Source organism: Schistocerca gregaria, chromosome 7 (genome assembly GCF_023897955.1).
Source record: "Schistocerca gregaria isolate iqSchGreg1 chromosome 7, iqSchGreg1.2, whole genome shotgun sequence".
In the NCBI taxonomy this organism is placed as follows: Eukaryota; Metazoa; Arthropoda; class Insecta; order Orthoptera; family Acrididae; genus Schistocerca; species Schistocerca gregaria.
In genome coordinates this window covers 202,251,807-202,270,092 of record NC_064926.1, presented here as the reverse complement: position 1 = coordinate 202,270,092, position 18,286 = coordinate 202,251,807, and positions in this window count along the sequence as shown.

Genomic DNA, 18,286 nt, shown 5'->3' with positions numbered 1-18,286 from the left:
GTGATTTAATTGTAGTTCAGCACCAGGAAGGCTATTCTAATAAGAGAGTAGCAACGAAGCGTGTCGTAGCCCAATTTGCAGTGGTGTGTACGTTGCATAGATTGAGGCAAACTGCTGCCAATGCAAGTGTTTCGCGAACTAGAAGACTCCGAATAACATTATACAGGGAGGATTAGATCAGATGTATGCAGAGTTAACGCCAGACGACTCGTACTGCACCTAAAATTCGCAAGACAGTCCACCAGTTAGAATACGAAAAAAGGAATTGAAATAATTGTGCAGGAGCTGCTAGATAACCACTTTTCCGAAAAACTTGTGTGGGCTGTTGAGAAGAAGGTGCTCGACAAGAAAATATATAGGTCTGTTGTAGCAAAACACAGCACTAAATACACCACCCCCTGTTGAGCCCAAATTGCGAAAAAAAGCACGCGTTCAAATGGGATTCCACAACCGTAAAAAATGTGGTTTATTTATTTGTTTATACGTGTCCAGACATAACATATTAAATTTGATTTATCATGCGTAGCATATCATACGTAGCATATCATGCATATATACACTCCTGGAAATTGAAATAAGAACACCGTGAATTCATTGTCCCAGGAAGGGGAAACTTTATTGACACATTCCTGGGGTCAGATACATCACATGATCACACTGACACAGAACCACAGGAACATAGACACAGGCAACAGAGCATACACAATGTCGGCACTAGTACAGTGTATATCCACCTTTCGCAGCAATGCAGGCTGCTATTCTACCATGGAGACGATCGTAGAGGTGCTGGATGTAATCCTGTGGAACGGCTTGCCATGCCATTTCCACCTGGCGCCTCAGTTGGACCAGCGTTCGTGCTGGACGTGCAGACCGCGTGAGACGACGCTTCATCCAGTCCCAAACATGCTCAATGGGGGACAGATCCGGAGATCTTGCTGGCCAGGGTAGTTGACTTACACCTTCTAGAGCACGTTGGGTGGCACGGGATACATGCGGACGTGCATTGTCCTGTTGGAACAGCAAGTTCCCTTGCCGGTCTAGGGATGGTAGAACGATGGGTTTGATGACGGTTTGGATGTACCGTGCACTATTCAGTGTCCCCTCGACGATCACCAGAGGTGTACGGCCAGTGTAGGAGATCGCTCCCCACACCATGATGCCGGGTGTTGGCCCTGTGTGCCTCAGTCGTATGTAGTCCTGATTGTGGCGCTCACCTGCACGGCGCCAAACACGGATACGGCCATCATTGGCACCAAGGCAGAAGCGACTCTCATCGCTGAAGACGACACGTCTCCATTCGTCCCTCCATTCACGCCTGTCGCGACACCACTGGAGGCGGGCTGCACGATGTTGGGGCGTGAGCGGAAGACGGCCTAACGGTGTGCGGGACCGTAGCCCAGCTTCATGGAGACGGTTGCGAATGGTCCTCGCCGATACCCCAGGAGCAACTGCGTCCCTAATTTGCTGGGAAGTGGCGGTGCGGTCCCCTACGGCACTGCGTAGGATCCTACGGTCTTGGCGTGCATCCGTGCGTCGCTGCGGTCCGGTCCCAGGTCGACGGGCACGTGCACCTTCCGCCGACCACTGGCGACAACATCGATGTACTGTGGAGACCTCACGCCCCACGTGTTGAGCAATTCGGCGGTACGTCCACCCGGCCTCCCGCATGCCCACTATACGCCCTCGCTCAAAGTCCGTCAACTGCACATACGGTTCACGTCCACGCTGTCGCGGCATGCTACCAGTGTTAAAGACTGCGATGGAGCTCCGTATGCCACGGCAAACTGGCTGACACTGACGGCGGCGGTGCACAAATGCTGCGCAGCTAGCGCCATTCGACGGCCAACACCGCGGTTCCTGGTGTGTCCGCTGTGCAGTGCGTGTGATCATTGTTTGTACAGCCCTCTCGCAGTGTCCGGAGCAAGTATGGTGGGTCTGACACACCGGTGTCAATGTGTTCTTTTTTCCATTTCCAGGAGTGTATTACAAGTATTAAGAGAATATGTGCATATTAATATTCCAGGTGCTGCCCAGAATTCCGCTGCTCAGACTGCCTTATCATTGGCTATAATCAGATCGTCCATGGATACAGGTTCCGACAGTTTCCTGCAGTTGAGTAGGTGCTGATGGTGTTGAGGTTCAACACACTCATATAGTTCGCCCACTGAGATGTATCCACATTTCTTCATGTTCTCCTTACACCGAGATACTCCAGTCCTCAGTCTGTTGAGTACCTTTCATGTCGTGTATGGGAGATAATGATCTTCCTTGTTCTTCCTTGGGGTTGTCCAATATTTGTCTTATGATGAGCTACGCCAGAGTTGTATCCTATGGTCTGCAGGTGATGTCTGGATTGGCTGTGCTGTCAGGAGGAAACTTCTTCTCGACTTGAGTCTTGGTGTTTGATTTTCGAATCCAAACAGGGGGTGTCTCTGATCTGTCTCCTGCTTCTTTCTCTCCACTTCAGCTGCTGTTCTCCTTCGGATGTATGGAGGTGCTACGCCCATGAGGTGGTAGATTTTGTCAACAGGGGTTGCCCGCAAGCAGCTGGTTACAAATCGTCCTGTTTCATTTAGTGCAACATTTACCTGTTTGGCATGGCTGGAGTTCTGCCATACAGGTGATGCATATTCAGAAGCGGAGAAGCATACAGCGAGGGTTCAAAAAATGGTTCAAATGGCTCTGAGCACTATGCGACTTAACTTCTGAGGTCATCAGTCGCCTAGAACTTAGAACTAATTAAACCTAACTAACCTAAGGACATAACACACATCCATGCCCGAGGCAGGATTCGAACCTGCGACCCCAGCGGTCGCTCGGCTCCGGACTGTAGCGCCTAGAACCGCACGGCCACTCCGGCCGCCCAAAGCGAGGGCAGATGTGCGGAGGACCTGTGGGTGTGATCCTCAGTTGTTGCCCGTCAGTTTCCTAATAATGTTGTTCCTCGCACTGACTTTCATTTTTGTATATGTACAGTGGTCCTTAAAGGTGAGCGGCCGGTCCAATTTCACTCCGAGGTACTTTAGGGTGTCACAGTGGGTCAGCTGTTGACCTCTCCAGGTTAGTCTCAGTTTCCTCCGTGCCTCTCTGTTCTGAAGTAATCCCCGCCAAAGATGTGTTGTCTGTAGTTCAACCATGCCTGGACGGTCAATACCGCGGTTCAGTCGCGTCCGCATTGTTAATTTGTGCCAGGAAGGGTGTAATTATGTAATAGGCGTATTTAAACTGTTTTAGCATGTAATTATCTGAACTGTTTCTTATTTAAATTGTTTTGTTAATTAAATTGCATTGTGTATTATTGAGAAAGAGCGGGAAACCGCGCATAGATACATTTTGAGAAAGAGCGGGAAACAGCGCGCAGTAATACATCTGTAATGGTAGCAGGGATTGTCTGCACCAAAAACCATTGTTGGCGGCGAGACCGCACTTTTGTAGCATTGAGCGTTGGAAGCGAGCAGTTGCGAGTAAGATGTGAGACGAGGCAGTCGTAGCTAGCGAGACATGAGAGGAGGTCGCTGTAAGCGAGGTATGAATTAACACTTTGAAAGAAGCGGTGTGCTCGCCAGCCACTCGCTATATATAGCGCAATGCTAGTTTTTAAGAATTTTTGTAAAGAACTATGCCCCTTGTAATTGTTTGTCAAGATCGTTCTCAGAATATAGTTATGTAATTTTGATGGAAAATTAGGTATGTAGCGCAATGCTACTTTTTAAGAATTTTTGTAAAGAACTATACCCCTTGTAATTGTTTGTCAAGATCGTTCTCAGAATATAGTTAACTTCTACCAGATTAAATGCATTAAGAATTTTCTATCCCAAAATCATTCACGTAAATGCTTTACGGAATTTATTGTTATCTTAAAAGAAAAGTCTAAACTGAGCTTCAGCTTTTATCAAATCTAAATTAACTTCAACTTAAAGAATTCCAGTCACAAAGTATTATGAAACTCCACCAGCAGCTTATAATTATGTTAAAGAGAAGTAAGTATATTCATTCCACAGTTTGCTGTAGCAGTCAGATGGCGATCCAGTATAAATAATTAAAGGTAAGAATCAGTCTTAATAATTTCAGGTAACGACTGAGGAGCCACGGCGACAACACATTTTATGTTTCATCGTAATAATCAGCAGGTAGTCTTGACAGAGCAGCAGTTAAAAGATTTTAAGAGACGCAGCGTTCAGTCAGCAAGCAAACGTTCATCCAATATTAGACGGGAAGGTTTCACTTGGGGATATCCATTCAGTACGACATTTTAGTGAATCTACTGTGGATATGAATATAATGACTTTGATAATAGTGTGAATAAGTTACTGTTAAGTGGCGCAACGCATATACTAAAGTGTATAACTTTTATTCACAGGTCATCGGCAATTCTGTTTGCTTTATTGATTCGGCGTTGAAAAGTGTTTGTTCAGTGTTGAATCCTCTTTGAACAGTGATATCTTTTGTTGCGTGTGATGATTATAGACAATGTCCCGCAGAATAATTACTCGTTCTCAAACTGATAAAACTTTTTGTTGCGTGTGATGATTATAGACAATGTCCCGCAGAATAATTACTCGTTCTCAAACTGATAAAACTGTACAAAATACTGACGAGAGATTCTTTTCTGGAATAGGCAGTAATAATACGTGTGAAAACCCTGATTCTGAAACGTTAGGTGAACAGACATTTAATAACTGTAACAATATGGAAGCGTTTAACGAACAAGTAACTTCAGAAATGCCCACAGACAATGAAACGGTAGTGCAAAATAATTTGGCATTAAATGCAACAGACGGTACACAGTCACAAATTCCGCATAGTAGACATAACAGTTTCAGTAACGAAACCACTACAATGCAGTCAGACAGAGAGACTCCATTAAGCACTGATTTAGATTCAAACGGTACACAGCTACACAACCTGCGTAGCAGATCCAACAGTTCTCATGACCAAAATTCCGAAATTACGGAAAACGTGACGCAGTCACAATCATCTGAGGATGTTCAAATGAACACAGATCTACAGCCTTTAACAACGAATACAAATACACACAGAAGTCAATCCGAAATGGATCCAATAATGGCATTTTTGCTACAAATGAGACAAGACATGAATCAAAACTTTAACAGAGGGTCACAAGAATTAGAAAAAAGGTCACAAGATCTAAAAAACGAAATTAAGGCAGAACACGCACACACAGATCAGAAATTAGACAACATGTACCAAAATCTAAAACACGAAATCAAAGTAGAAATTCAAACAGTCGCTGAAAAATGTTCACAATCAACACAAGAATTACGCGACAAAATTCAAGAAATATCCGATAACCAAGCAACATTTGCAGTTAGTGTACGGGAAACAATGACAGAAAACTTTGCTAAACAAAACGCTCAGATTGATGAACGTTTTAACAATCACACAGAAAACTGTTTGATACGTCACCGTAAACTGGTGCGATCGCAGGATAAAGAACGAAAAGAATTACTACAAACAATCACTAAACAGCGTCAGGACGACAAAAAGAAAGTGTTTGCCCAGGGCAAAACATATGTAGACAATCACATACAGTCGATCTCGGAAGAAATCGAAACGGTCAAAGAAACAAATAATCAAATACAAGACAGGCTTACAGAAATCCAAACACAGACAATCGATGTGAAAACTTCTACAGACACTGAAATCCAAAATGTTAAAGATAAATTAACAGAGGACGTTCAGACACTAACTGACAAAATAGAACACATAGAAATTAACCATGACACAGAAAATTTAAAGGCAGATTTTAAGAAAGTCACCAAAAGCAACCGTAAATTACGAAACGAACTGACAGAAAAGATCAATGAACTCACTACAAGAATAGATCTTTTAGATACTAACAATGACGAGAGATCAGACGACACTGCACCAGTCCCAGTGCAACAGAACTCTAACAGTAATAACACGCCATTGACAAATATACAACAAACTATCACAGATCTAAAATCGCGTAATGATTCATTGCATCAGCAAATAAATTCTCTACAGCAAGAGATAGCGGACGCACAAGAAACCGCCGCACATAATCATTTTCAACAGAACACACACCGTTACGAAATGCCTCGGATCCATAATACATATAATGTTGGTAGACTTCAGAGAGTAAGAGATTTTACACAGGAAGAAAGACACCCGAATCCATATTCAAGACAATACGACAACACTTACACACACAGACATGACAGTTTTGATCACAAACATTTTCTTTCAGTTAGAAAGTTTAAAACATTTAAAAACGACAGGGCGCAAATACATCCGTTGGATTTTATCCAACAGTTCAGGGGAGCACTTCCACCATCATGGCCAGTACAACATAAGTTAGAATTTATTGTCAGTTTTCTTGAAGGAGAACCAGCACGACGAATGCGACCAATTGCTAGACAATGTTTTTCCGTAGAAGCATTTGAGGAAGCATTTTTATCAGCATATTGGTCTGACACTACACAAAACAGCATCAAAGATCGGCTACTTAGTTTGCCAAACTTTGAAAATTCTACCTTTCCAACAATCACACAATTTTTCGAGTACATGGTGGAACAGAACCAGTACCTCAACGAGCCATACAGTCAATCGGCATTAATACAGCTTTGCATTTCAAAACTGCCCAGAGCTTTGAAAGTGTCATTACTGACAGGGCAACAAAAGGACAATGTATCCGCTTTTAGAGACATCTTACAACTATTAGAAGCACACCAGGCAGACTATGCATTTGTTAACAAAAAATTTTCACGACAGAACGGAAAACAAACAAACTCAGCTACTTTTGAACAAACACGATTTGGTAATAACAATCCGAGTAAACGCTTTCGCAGCGAAAATGACAACGAAAACAGGAGTAATGAAAAACATTATACTGACACGGTAAATTTATATTCAGGACAGCAACAGAATCCGAGACTTAACACGCAACCGAATAGGTCAAATTTCCATATGAATCATCGCTCAGATAATGCGACCGGGGAAGGCCATTACGCGGGTCGACCGCAAAATGAACAAAAACAAACGTTTCTACGGGGTGCAGGTGGGCTGCCGTACAGTCACAGTTATAACGACAGGAGAAAAGAAAACGAACACAGACCGCCGAGGACGTTCCACAATGACAATTTTAACGGAAACTACAACAGGGCCCAACAGCTGCGTTACCGTATGAATGTACCAGACACCAGATTTCATCCACCAGACACTGCTAATAATCAAAACGGCAGAACTGTACAGTTGATAGAACACATACCAAACTCCCAAGCTGAAAATCACATATCGGAAGAATTATGACTAGAGAAAACCTGCAATGAATCTCTTAATGTCGATACTATGAAATCACACAGAGAAAACATAACGACCGAAAATGCCATTACATTTGACGACGTGAGAGACACATTGTTACAGGAAAAACCAATCCTACAGAAAACAATATATCACCCAATAATAGAGATAAATTTACAGTCGCACAATATTTTAGCGATAATTGATTCAGGTTCACCTATGTGCGTAATTAACGAAGACACATTTAACAGATGCAATAGCAATAATGATTACCCAGTATTTCCTTTAAACAGAACGAAGGTCAAGGGAGCTTTTGCAGGAAAAGGCATTGAAGTTAAAAGACAGACACAATTAACATTTGTTTTTGCAGGGGAAACGTTCCACAGTGATTGTTGGATAGTTCCGAATTTAACAACAGACATGATATTAGGAATAAATTTTCTTGTTCAGTACGATGCGAAGATTGACTTCAAATCGTCATACCTCACACTACAAAAGGAAAACAGGGAAGTGATCGTAAGATTTCAAAACACAGTATCCTCCGAAGAACAAAATATGCACAGGATCGAGATTATTACTGATTCTCAAGATAACGATTGTTATATCGCACTATACACGAACACACTTAATAATGACTTGGTAGAGGAACAGGAGTACAATATGTTCGAGGCAATTACATGCAAGGTAGACAATAGTGTAGCAAAATGCGACGCAGAACGCACAGAACTTGAAAATATTCTGGTACAACACAAAGCAGTTTTTGCCAATGTTCCAGGAACAATGACAGGATTTATGTACGAATTTCAGGTGAAACCACACGAGACTTTCAAAGCAAAGCATTATCCAATCCCACACATACACACAGAAGCAGTTAAGAAAGAATTACGAGCAATGATCGATCAAGGAATAATAGAACCAGCAGCCAGCCAATATATAAATCCACTACACATTGTTGAAAAGAAGGATGGATCACTACGTTTAGTTTTAGATTCACGTCAAGTTAATAAAATAATCATTACAGAAACCGACCGACCACAGACGTTAGAAGAGTTACTGCAAAAATTTCATGGCACCTCCATTTATACTACACTCGACCTCAAATCAGGGTTTTGGCAAATCCAACTACACCCAAATTGCCGAAAATATACGGCATTCCTTTGCTTTGGGGAATGCTATCAATTTTGTAAACTTCCGTTTGGACTAACGATTTCGTCTGCCGCCTTTATACGAGGCATGAATACTATTCTACCACAAGATCTGAAAAACAAAATTACTACATATGTCGATGACATTTTAATTGCAGCAGAAAACTGGGAACAACACAATCATACTCTTCAACAATTACTGAATACATTCGAGCAGAATGGTATAACTATAAACTTGCGTAAATCTGAATTTGGTAAAGCGTCAATAAAATTTCTAGGGCACATTATCTCACAAACAGGTATCGCACCAGACCCTGACAAATTGCAAGCACTGAAAGACATCGACGTGCCAACAAACAAAAAGGAACTTCGGAGCTTTTTAGGTCTTATCAATTATTTTAGAAAATTTATCCACTACAAAGCATTAGACACGCCCTTGCTATACCAGCTTACAAGTAAAAACACACTTTGGTCATGGAATGAAGACGTTGAAGCTGAATTCGAGAACTTGAAAGAAGCATTATTAAAAGCACCTTTGTTATCACACCCTGACCCAACACAAAACTTTTCCGTTGCAACAGATAGTTCAACCACAGCACTAGGAGTACATATTTTCCAAGAAATAAAGGAAGAAGATAAGACAGTCGTGAAACACATTGCTTTTGCAAGCAGGATACTTTCTCCAGCAGAGCGCAATTATTCTGTAACAGAATTAGAGACACTATGTGTAATTTACGCTTTTAAGCGATTCCGTCATTTTCTATATGGCCGACATACAACAATATATACCGATCACCGATCAATCCAGTTTTTATTGTCAGCAAAACTTACGCACGATAGATTAAGCCGCTGGAAATTATACTTACAAGAGTTTGATTTTACCATTATACACATTCCAGGCACGCAGAATACTGTTGCCGACGCATTGTCGAGGTCCATTCACAATAAACGCATGGAGAAAGAAAATACCTTTTGCTACAACAACCATAGTATTATGCATATTAAACAAGTAGCTTTCGAAAACTTTATATCAGCAGCATTACAGGATATAGAGAGAGAACAGCAGAAAGATGAAACACTGAAAGAGATTGTAACGCTTTGGAAAGACAGAAGTAACGCTAAAGTCAGACTTCATTACACTGTACATCAAAATATACTCTTTATTCGATCATACCGAGACAGTAATAATTGGCTTTTATGCATTCCGGAAGGGATCGTAAATAAACTGATTTGGTATACACATCTAAGTTATGGACACTACGGAGCGAGGAAATGCTTTCTGATTCTGCGACAAAATTGCCACTTTAATAACATGGAAAAACACATAAGAAAAGTAATAGCATCATGCAAGATATGTCAAAAAGCTAAATCATCAACAGTGTCACACATTCCACCATTGTATCCCATCATACCGGTTAAGTTAAGACACATGGCAGCAGTGGATCTTTTCGGTCCAATCCCCAGAACAAATAATGGTTATAGTTATATTTTTGTAGCTGTAGAACTAACATCCAAATTTGTAACATTTTCTCCACTAAGGAAAGCAACAGCAAGAACAGTATCAAGAGCGTTTGTAAGAGATTTTCTACCAGTAGTAGGACGTGTACAGAAGGTTATTTCGGATAACGGTCCGCAGTTTAGGTCAGACGTATGGAAGAAAATGTTAGAAAGTAAGAACATAACACCTATTTACATATCAAGATATCACAGTTCTTCCAACCCATCAGAAAGAATAATGAAAGAGATCGGGAAGTTATGCAGAATTTATTGTCATAAAAGACATACAACATGGGATAAATATATTTTACAGTTTCAAGAAGTGATAAATGCAATACCCAATGAATCTACGATGCTATCACCAACCGTAATACTGACAAATAAAGACCCACCGAACAAAATTACCGAACTAATTACTTTTCCTAAGACGCGTAGGCTTCGACATTGTGAAATAATAGACACAGCATTAGCAAACACTAAAAGAGCTGCATATCGGCGGAAGAAACAACAGAAGCAGGTAAGTCGACTATGGAAGTACGAGATTGGCGACAAAGTACTGATTCGCACTCATTTTCTTTCCAACAAAGGTAAGCACAGATGCCGTAAATTCGAACTTCTGTATGCAGGCCCTTACAGAGTTCGTAATATTCCACACGCTAATGTAGTGCATGTGGAAACGCTACGTAAGAAGAAATCATTAGGGAATCATCATGTATCCAACGTGAAACATTTCTTGACTTAAATTTTTGCATTTCAGCTGACGAAAGGACGGCGTGACACGTAAGTATGCAACAATGGTAGTTTCAGCGCGCTTCAGTAACAAACAAAGCCGCGACACGCAGCGGGCCGCTAATATTTCACCGTACCTTAAAGAACACAGCAGTACTTAATGATGCTACGCCAGCCAAGACAAATAAAAACACGAGAAACATTTCCTAACTTAAAGAGAACATGCAGACAACGACACGACGTATGAATTTGTGCACTGAGAGCTCATAAATGAAAGAAATTTTTTTTATAACGTGAAATAATTACTTAAGAAAATGTCGATTTTTGCAATAGCTAAATTGATAATATAGATCGTTCATTAATCAATTATTTTAGTGGTAACATTAACATGTACTCTTTATTCCAGAATGGAGCATTGTTGTCACACGTCATCAAAATGAAACGTAGTTTTAGTTAGAATAAGGATGTGAATCTTTAGGTCACGCAGATAGCTGACGCTAATTGTCATTACAGAAATTTTATAGGTCATGCCGGGAGCTGACGTGATTTTGCAGCAGTTAATATTATGATAAAGTGTTTTATAGGTCATGCCAGGAGCGGACGAGAAGTACCAGAAGATGTTTATTGAAGTCATGCCGTGCACTGACGAAAATTAATACTGAATGTTTTATAATAAGTCATGCCGTGCGCTGACGTTAATTAATGCTGAATGTTTATAACAGGTTATGCAGAGAGTTGACTCAGATGCAGAAGAAGAATGTGTATGTTATGTTAGTATATAAGAAATGTATAATGTTAAGAAATAATTTTGCTAGCATGTGACACTTTGCAACACTATGGATGGGGACCACACATTACAATGTCTAACCAGAATAATGTTTACCTTTTCAGCTGCAAAAGAATACTTTAAATAATTTTATGACAGTAATTTTATTGTATATTATGACCTGACATTTGACGACTCATAACTGACGACTACACCCCTGAATGGAAGATAAAATTTTAGGACAGTAAGTCAAGAAATGCATTGTCAACAAAATTTATAATTAATGATGTAAGAAACTAAGATATGTAAATACAGAATAAGTAATAATGTACTTGTCTATAACAAATCTGTATACTATCAAATACTGAATAAGTAGGAACTTTTATGTCTTTTATATATGGGAATAATTTTCTGGAAGAATTCTTAAATTAAAACTACATATTGTTACAAATTACGACACAACATATTTTGTCATAGGGAAAATTATTTGGTAGTCAAATTATGGTACCAACAATGTCCGTGAACCCATTGCCAAAACAATTTTACCCGTACCTTAATTCCTGTGCATCCCCATGGTTATTGAGCACAGAATCAGTGAATTGTGAAACACGTGACTTCAACCAATGATGTTCTCGACGAGGTGTTTGCATACCTAGATGCACACCACAGCCCGATGTATGTCAATTGGTGCCTGCACACCTAGATACACACCACAGTATGATGTACGACAATAGGTGTTTGCATACCAAGATGCACACCACCAACCTTAATGGACCATTGGAGATGGAACTTAATCCTGATGTGGCTGCGGCAACTCAGGCTATTCGACGACGTACTTAGTGTTTGGGTACACTAAAACTATGGAGCAAGGCGATGATGGAACCACATGGCGAAACCTGGTGTTGTGCTATGTGAGGGAAAGGAACAGACTTTTGAGTGCATTCACAGACAGTTGCCAGTGCTTTGACCATGCTATCCAATTCCTTTTGTACCTTCCTTAATTGTGGTACTAAGAGATGCCAATTTGAATTAAATGTTTCATAATGTAAACTTTCAATTGCTTCATATGATCTGTATATTGATTTTCACATTTACTCTTATTCTTGTTGTTAAATTTAAGGGAACCAAATTTTACTTGATGTACAATTCCTACTAAAACCCTTTCTATTTACATATTCTCTTTATTAGAGATAGACAAATCATTTCGTATGACAGCATTTGTGTATACACTTTGTTCAAACTATTTTCTATAATCAAATTTTATACTTATGTTGAGTCCATATGACTCAACAACGTAGTAAAATTTTAAGAAAGCCGAGTAGCGGCATATGTAATTATGTAATAGGCGTATTTAAACTGTTTTAGCATGTAATTATCTGAACTGTTTCTTATTTAAATTGTTTTGTTAATTAAATTGCATTGTGTATTATTGAGAAAGAGCGGGAAACCGCGCATAGATACATTTTGAGAAAGAGCGGGAAACAGCGCGCAGTAATACATCTGTAATGGTAGCAGGGATTGTCTGCACCAAAAACCATTGTTGGCGGCGAGACCGCACTTTTGTAGCATTGAGCGTTGGAAGCGAGCAGTTGCGAGTAAGATGTGAGACGAGGCAGTCGTAGCTAGCGAGACATGAGAGGAGGTCGCTGTAAGCGAGGTATGAATTAACACTTTGAAAGAAGCGGTGTGCTCGCCAGCCACTCACTATATGTAGCGCAATGCTAGTTTTTAAGAATTTTTGTAAAGAACTATACCCCTTGTAATTGTTTGTCAAGATCGTTCTCAGAATATAGTTAACTTCTACCAGATTAAATGCATTAAGAATTTTCTATCTCAAAATCATTCACGTAAATGCTTTACGGAATTTATTGTTATCTTAAAAGAAAAGTCTAAACTGAGCTTCAGCTTTTATCAAATCTAAATTAACTTCAACTTAAGGAATTCCAGTCACAAAGTATTATGAAACTCCACCAGCAGCTTATAATTATGTTAAAGAGAAGTAAGTATATTCATTCCACAGTTTGCTGTAGCAGTCAGATGGCGATCCAGTATAAATAATTAAAGGTAAGAATCAGTCTTAATAATTTCAGGTAACGACTGAGGGGCCACGGCGACAACACATTTTATGTTTCGTCGTAATAATCAGCAGGTAGTCTTGACAGAGCAGCAGTTAAAAGATTTTAAGAGATGCAGCGTTCAGTCAGCAAGCAAACGTTCATCCAATATTAGACGGGAAGGTTTCAAGGGCTCTCAACAAGGGAAGCGTCCAGCCGTCTCGGGGGGAATCACAGCGATGTTGTTCGGACATGGAGGACATACAGAGACACAGGAATTGTCGATGACATGCAGTGGATGACCGCTACCCACGGCGGAGGAACACTGACATCACCGCCACCACGTTGAATAATGAATTTTGTGCAACCACAGGACATCGTGTCGCGACTCAAACTGTGTGCAGTAGCCTGCATGATGCACAAATTCATTCCCAACGTCCATGCTGAGCCCCATCTTTGCAACCACGCCACCATGCAGCGCGGTACAGATGGACCCAACAACACGCCGAATGGACCGCTCAGGATTGGCATCACGTTCTCTTTACCCATGAGTGTCACATATGCCTTCAACCAGACAATCATCGGAGACCTGTTTGGAGGCAACCCGGTCAGGCCGAAAGCCTTAGACACTGCCCAGCGAGTGCAGCAAGGTGGAGATTCCCTTCTGCTTTGGGGTGGCATTATGTGGGGCCGACGTACGCCTCTGGTGGTCATGGAAGGTGCCGTAACGGCTGTACGATATGTGAATGCAATCCTCCGACCGATAGTGAAACCATATCGGCAGCGTATTGGCGAGGCATTCGTCTTCATGGACGACAATTCGCGCCCCCATCGTGCCCATGTTGTGAATGACTTCCTTCAGGATAACCACATCGCTCGACTAGCGTAGCCAGCATATTCTTCAGACATGAAGCCTCTCGAACGTGCCTGGGATAGATCGAAAAGAGCTGTTTGTGGACGACATAACCCACCAACCACTCTGAGGGATCGACGCCGAATCGCCGTTGAGGAGTGGGTCAGTCTTGACCAACAGTGCCTTGATGAACTTGTGGATAGTATGCCATGACTTATACACATTTGCATCAATGCAAGAGGACGTGCTACTGGGTATCGGACGTACTGGTATGTACAACAATCTGGACCACCATCTCTGAAGGTACAACATGCAGTGTGTGGTTTACATGAGCAAGAAAAAGGGCGGAAATGATGTTTGTGTAGATCTCTATATCAATTTTCTATGCAGGTTCCGGATTTCCCGGAACACAAGTGAAGCAAAACGTTTTTGATTTGTGTACAAAAATATTCTCACTCGACCTCAGTGGATTATCGCTTTGTTGCATATTTGGAGTGTATATCTATTTTTCAGGTACTGCACAGAAAATAGACCTTGTTCTATGCCAGCATATTTTGAGACACTAAATGCTGTTCAATATCACGACTGGTATTTTAACGTTACATAGTTCACCAACATCACTAGGAGGAGAGTTAGTCGCAACTGTCAGTTTGTTTCTCTTTACTAGTGTCGTGTTACTTCAGGAAACACAATTTTTATATATTACTTCATTCCTGTTTAATAATGTTTTTACCATGCAGATACGGCTTTATTTGTGATCATCATGATGTACTGACTCGTATGTGAACAGTTGTATTGCAGTTGTAAGTAGGCTGTTTAGGGTTTTATATTGCTAACGCCACGTAGCGCTCTGTATGAAAATCACTGGCTGTGCTGTGAGCAGTCTGTGGCTGGTTAGCATTGTTGTAATATTCGCTATTGTAGTGTTGGGCAGTTGGCTGTTAATAGCGCGTACCGTTGCGCAGTTGTAGGTGAGCCGCCAGCAGTGGTGGATGTGGGGAGAGATATGGCGGAGGGAGTTTTGAGAGCGGACGATCTGGACGTGTCTCATTAAGAATGAGTAAATTTGTAATATTGGATGCCATGGACTGATATAAAATGCCTTTTGAACACTTTTAAGGTAAATACATTGTTTGTTCTCCATCAAAATCTTTCTTTTGCTAACTATGCCTATCAGTACTTAGTGCCTTCAGTAGTTTGAATCGTTTTTACCTGGCAGTTGTAGCGCTCGCTGTATTGCAGTAGTTCGAGTGTCTCCTGTCGATAGTTTTTGCTTCTTGGTGATGTCGCCTTTGTAGCGCTACCAATCTGCATATGACAGTTATGTACCCAATACATAGTTTCGGGGCCGGCCGGAGTGACCGTGCGGTTCTAGGCGCGCAGTCCGGAACTGTGCGACTGCTACGGTCGCAGGTTCGAATCCTGCCTCGGGCATGGATGTGTGTGATGTCCTTAGGTTAGTTAGGTTTAATTAGTTCTAAGTTCTAGGCGACTGATGACCTCGGAACTTGAGTCGCATAGTGCTCAGAGCCATTTGAACCATTTGAACATACTTTCGGTTCATCTGTACAATGTGATGTATTTGGTATGTGTTCATGTTGGTGTATACAGTGTTTGTTTCTCCTTATGCGTCACGTCACTACTGTAAAAAAAAATCAGTGGCAACGTATCCTTTATTTTCAGAATATCCGATGCGGGCAAACGCAAAATACGTTATAATAAAGTCATGTGTTCTCCAACTAATGACATTTCAATGAGAGACCTAACCAGCATCTGAGCAGTACTGTTTAACTCCTGCATGTTGGGCGCATGCTTCCTACATGTCTTTCTGTCGCACATTCATCTAACTAATTCTATACGGAAATTTAACGCAATTATAGTATTGTGCGAAATAGTAATGGGAGTCTTGACTTCGCTTTTGAGGAGTAGGTGAAGCGACTGACGGTGGTCCTTCAATTGCTAGTCTTGTTCCTATTCTGCCGTCAGCACTCGTATCGTCCTGTAGTTCCTGAAACATATGAAAAATTCTTGGCGTGCAGGGGCGCAAGATGTCTGGAAAGCGGATATTGCTGCCCCAATACACTCCCAGCCTCAGCGCTCGCATCTTGACGTTCCGGCGTGTTCCATCTTCTCGAGGAAGGCGAGTGCCATTTATCTGTATTACTCGCGACGGAACAAGATTCCTTCCGGAGATACTGCGCTCGCAGAGAATCGTAGCACTTGAGTCGAAATACGACATCCTGTGTAAGAATCTCGAAGAGATGTGTGGAGTAGACATGTCGTATGTTAGTTAGCAGCGCATAATGTAGAATTTATAAATTTGATGTATTATTCACCGAAAATATTTATGCCACGACCATAAAATCTTTAAAATAAAACGTTAAAGTTTCGTAGAAGAAGAACTGTGTAACAGTCATATGTTTGTCTTTTCTTTTTATTTCCATTCAGTTTTGGGAACCGTAACGTTAACAACTTAGTACAATTATGAAAAGAATCTATACAGAAAAATCGCGATATGAATGGATTGAACAAGATTATTTTACAATATTCACATAGTTAATAATACACTGCTGAGGAATTCTGAAATGATACCAGCTGTAGGCAAAACAGGATATAAAAAAAAGCTCATCATAATGGAAATGGTCGTATGGCATTTTTGTCCAGGCGGCCCCATTCCGGGAAGCTCGATCACCGTATTGCAAGTCCTTTTCAGGTGACGTCACATCGGCGACTTGCGAGTCAATGATGGTGAAGGACTCATAACGTCCAGTCCCCTGCCGGGAATCGAACCTGGGCCCCCTGCATTGTTTTTTCTTTTTTTCGATATGGTTCGTTGAGTTTGGTCTCGGGGGACGTCACAAGACATTCATTCAAGTTTATCGTGGATTCCTTGACTCAGTTTTTTTTTATTACAGAGAGCACACAGCCCTCTAACCGAACACGCTGAGCTACCGTGCCGGCTATGTTTCATGAGATCGTAAGAGCACAGCACCTCTCGGAAGCGACACCATATTTTCAAAAGGTTTTACAGTAAGCTGTTTTCAATGTGCTTCGAAGAAAACGTATGTTTGTCAACACTGCATATAAAGTAACAGAGAAAGTGAGCAAACAGAAAAGAGAGAGGGAAGGAAAGAGACAGAACGTGGCGTGACGTGATTGCTTTCTCGTGTACGCCATAAAAGTAAATATGCTGTGACACTTTTAAAACAATGGAACGTGGAGTTGACTAATACCTGTAAACTACTGCGAAGTATCGGTCTTTCGTGGTATTCTGTGAAGTAACGCGTTGCGGGTAGAGATAACTTTGGCTAAAGGTAGGGCACCTGTACTGGACGGTGCGAACTGTATCAAAGTACCAAGTATACCACATTTTACAAAATGTGTCTGCTTCTACTACGAATTACATAAACCAAAGGGGACGACTTCCTGTTTTTTAAGGAAAAAAATATTTCGTAGCGGTGACTACTGACGAACGGTTAAATGTTAAATGTTCTAGAGCCTCAGAGAGGTGGTGAACATTTTAATGCCACAAACGCTGGCTGCTGCGATGGGGACCTGACTTATATCTGTTTCTGTTGCCTAGCCTTCCTTCCTCTTATTATCTGTTACTCATATTTCTCCAAGTTTCAACACGCTTAATATGTTTTAAGTTAAGTAGTAACAGGTTGCGTCATACATACTAATTATCGCTGTGCTTCCGAACCACGCTGCATATATGTAGTATGTCAACACCGATTCTAGCCCAATTCGGACTTTGCCCATTATGTTACCTTCAAGCAGGGGCAGGGTCTTGCCTAATGGAGGGACAATGATGTCATAAAGATCGTGCGAAATTCAAAAAATGTGATAGGATGCTGCCAGGATATTAAAAAAGGCAAGATGGCGGGAATGTAAATTTTTTGAAAAATCCAAGATGCAAAACAAGCACAGTTGTTCTTAGCACCCCTTCTTCACGCCT